Raw genomic sequence first — 3,829 nt, forward strand, 5'->3', positions numbered from 1 at the left:
CAACAGACACACACACACACACACACACACACACACACACACACACTCTACAAATAAGTAGAAAATGTTTTAAAAACATTGATCAACAACTGCTCTTCCAGAGGACCTGAGTTTGGTTCCAAGCACACAGGACAAGAGTCCTACGACCACATATAACTGTGTTTCCAAATCTCAAGAGCATCCTCTCAGAAATCTTCATAAAACATGACCAAGTGGGAGCCAGCAACTCCTAAGAAGGGATTATATCCCACAAAGAGTCATTCATATCCATAGTATAGGTTTAATAAAATGAGTCAGTTTGTTGTATTAGCCTAACGAAAGAACAAAACATAGAAATCTCAACTATAGAGAAAAATCATTTGACAGATTAAGCATCCATTTGTGCCCAGCAGATGGGTCCTCTGAACAGAGAGGTCTGGTCCATATTACCCACCATCCCAGGGAACCAGCAACATCTTTCAGGGCTGACCACTGGTCCCTGGTGGCCGCAGGATTCAATTTTCTTATTTGTCTCTGTAGCATGCATATTTTTTTCTCCACAGAATATTGTCTCTACATACAGAAGTGCTATTTTCATTCTGTGGAACTGTGTTCACTGCTGTTTATTTTTTTAAATTGAAATGCTATTTACATTATCAACGAAAGAATATTTATTTTGTATGTTGAGATGTTCATAAATATGTTTTTGAGACATGAATTTGATGTGCAGAGATTATTATTTTCTTCTTCCTGCTAGTGATTCAAGAGTAGATACAGTGTAATAGCACAGAATATTAATCTCTTTGGGGTTCTTCTGTTAAAATAAAAAGGATACAATAAAAATTACAAACTCAAAGAGGCACCAACTCTAACATTTGGTTAGTATATACCATTAGTTTTGCAAAGCCACGAACTACCAAAACCATAAAATCCAGGAGAAAAACAAATATTCTTATTCATAAGAATCAATCTTGCTACCTGTCATGCTACTTTTTCATGTTCTTTGTATTGTATATGACTTTCAATAGCGAAAATACAAAAGACTATTTTTCTCTAGCATAATCTAATTGTTTTCCTCTGTGTTTAGCTTTAATTTTGATGTGTCTTCACATAGATGTTTTGTCTCATACATCAATTGCATTGTGTTTTAGTTATATATTTATGTTTCCATAATTTTAGGCATTGCTGTGGTCCACCTAATCCACAGAAGAATAGGTTCTGAGAACCTTGGTAGATATTTGAACTGGATGGTACATACATATGTAAATTATATATGTATTATATATGTTTCACTACATATAACATTTTGTAGACATATTCAACGATGATAAATTTTAATTTATATACCAGCCACAATAAAACGTTAACAGCAATAATTAGTAATGAAGTAGTTCAATTATTACAACATACTAACAAAAGTTATGTTTAGTGAGGGCTCTCAGTCTTGATAGAGTGGAGAGGAATATTGATATTGCCAGACAATGGCTGACTGCATTATAATTCAAGCTATGGTACAAGGAAATGCACTTGAAACTAGTCTCATAGATTCTGAATTGTTGGGTGCTGCACATCATTCAACACCTTAGGTGGGGCTTTCTTCTTTCTCGTGCCTTCTCCTATTCTCCCTAGGGATCCTCCTCTATCCCCTCACCAATTCTCTAGCACGCCGGTTTCTCACCTCATTATTTTTGTCCTTTTATCACCCTTCAGCCTGTGCTTTTTGGTTCTGTCCACAACACCACTTCCGGAAGAAGCGAGGTTCCCAGGAGGCACTGGGAGTGGTGGGTGTTCCCTGCTGCTGAGAGCCTTGACCTCTTTCCTGTAGGTAAACGACAGGCAAGAGTGCCGGTGACAAGGATGTGGGTGTGCAGACAGGGTGGTCTTGGGATTCCGCCAGGCCTCTAACCAGTCCTGCTAATGTCCTACTGTGCTGCCCATCAAGTGGGAACTGAAGTGGAAATGATTTTTACTGCTGTGTATATCACCGCTAAATTTCCCGAGGACTGTTTGGGAGTGAGCACATTAACTGTTCAGAGCTCCCCAGGATCCTCCAAGGTTCCCCTGCTTCTCTAATGGCCATAACCGAGATTGTAAGAAGGGACAATTATAATTAAGTGCAGGAACCAGAAGAGGCTGAAGTGACAGCAAACAGACAAAAAAAAAAAAAAAAAAAAGCATTCATTAGTGAATGCTCACATTCACCCTGATAAGCCTGGTAGGAAACTATTCGATATGAAACAAAAATAAAATCACCGAAGTTTAAAGAACGTGGGTTATGCAGTCTGAGAGCACAACAGGCTATATATAGTCTGGCAGGTGAGACTTTGACACAGCTGTCACTCACTGACTGGAGGATCCCAATATCAACCCCACTAAGCCTCGGGTTTTCCATCTGGAACTGAGATATCCCCTCTTCAGTGTTCACTTCATGAGTTAGCTCACGAGTACTCATGCTATCAAAGGTAAGGATCCAAAGGGTGTAGATGACACTCCATTCTCAGTGCAGCGTGGCACAGAGCACCAATTAGACGTGTCTAAGTTATCTGTTGCCCTTTAGAATTTCACAATTTAACTGAAAAATAAACAGCTGGAAGAAGGAGAATTAGCCTCTCCCAGGAATATGTCTGCCTGTTGTCCAATGCAGAGTGCTCAGGCCTGAAACCGAATATGAACTAACAACAAAAAACAGACTTGTTTCTATACTGTGTTATAGCAAAATGAGAATTTATTTCACTGTTGTGTGCAGAGTTGTGATGTTATCTAATCTGTACTTTTTCATGGATCTTTCTGAGGTTGCTATGGTAAAAGTAGACTCAACAGAGTAGGCCAGAGTAATACCCTGGTCCTAGTCCTCTGTTTTGCTTATTTTGTCATCTCTGTAACCACAGATCTGACAGACACATTTTTTTTATTTTGAGACAGGATTTCTCTGTGTAGCTTTTGAGCCTATCCTACTCACTCTGTAGACCAGGCTCAAAATCCACCTGCCTCTGGTTCCCTCCCAAGTGCTGGGATTAAAGGTATGCACCACCACCACCCAGCTGACAGACACAATTTAAGGGGGAAATAATTTAATTTGGCTCATGGTTTCAGAGTTTAACCTGTCCCGGCAGATTCCAATATTTCTGGGCATGTGAGGTGACAGACCATCTGGTGGCACAAACAACAACTTGGAAGCACTCCTTTGTAGTAGATAAGAAGCAACCAGGGCAAGGATAAGGGCTGGGCAGAGTCTGCACTTGAGAGACACACTTCCAGTGACCTATTACCTCCAACCAGACCCTACCTTCTACAGTTTTCCAAGCATATAAAATAGTGCCACCAGTTGGGGACCAATCATTTCAAATGTGAGCTTTTTATAGATATTTCAAATTCAAACCAGAGCATCCCCTGAACTTCTGAATTTGTTGTCATGTGGAAAAGGGGAATTAAAATTACAGATAGATTAGAGAGAGGGAGAGATGGGACACTTCCTGTTGGCCTCGTAAAACTACTGGGAGTTTTATGGTGACAGAGGACAGTGGGAAAATAAAAGCAAAATTTGGGCAAGATAGTCAATTGACCAAACAATCTAAACCACAAGCAGTAAGTGTTGGGTGAGCAAATTAACAAAAAATGAATTTAAATTATTTTTACCATTCACATGTCTCCAAAGAAATTTGCTTACTCATTAAATTGCTCAGATATTAGTGTATAGCAAAACTTCAATCTTCTGTCTTCATATAATTGCATTTTTTTTAAAAAACAAGGCTTTATCTGAAAAATAAAATTATAAATATTTCCAGGTCACATCTTTTACACACCTGGAGCAGAAAGTTTTTACTAGATTGAAACAAAGAAGCATGCTCAT

The 3,829-nt window shown here is 39.0% G+C and overlaps 1 long non-coding RNA gene across 1 annotated transcript; it reads right to left on the reverse strand.

Moving 5' to 3' along the window:
* Nucleotides 1-264: 264 nt before the first annotated feature.
* On the reverse strand, nucleotides 265-3,592 carry LOC121132929. Its single transcript, XR_005869652.1, has 2 exons — nucleotides 1,658-3,592; nucleotides 265-793 (listed from the first exon to the last, which is right to left on the reverse strand). It is a non-coding gene; the product is annotated as an uncharacterized LOC121132929 (long non-coding RNA).
* Between the last annotated feature and the right edge of the window lie 237 nt (nucleotides 3,593-3,829).

The sequence above is a fragment of the Mesocricetus auratus genome, unplaced genomic scaffold (assembly GCF_017639785.1).
Source record: "Mesocricetus auratus isolate SY011 unplaced genomic scaffold, BCM_Maur_2.0 Super-Scaffold_100018, whole genome shotgun sequence".
Lineage (NCBI taxonomy): Eukaryota > Metazoa > Chordata > Mammalia > Rodentia > Cricetidae > Mesocricetus > Mesocricetus auratus.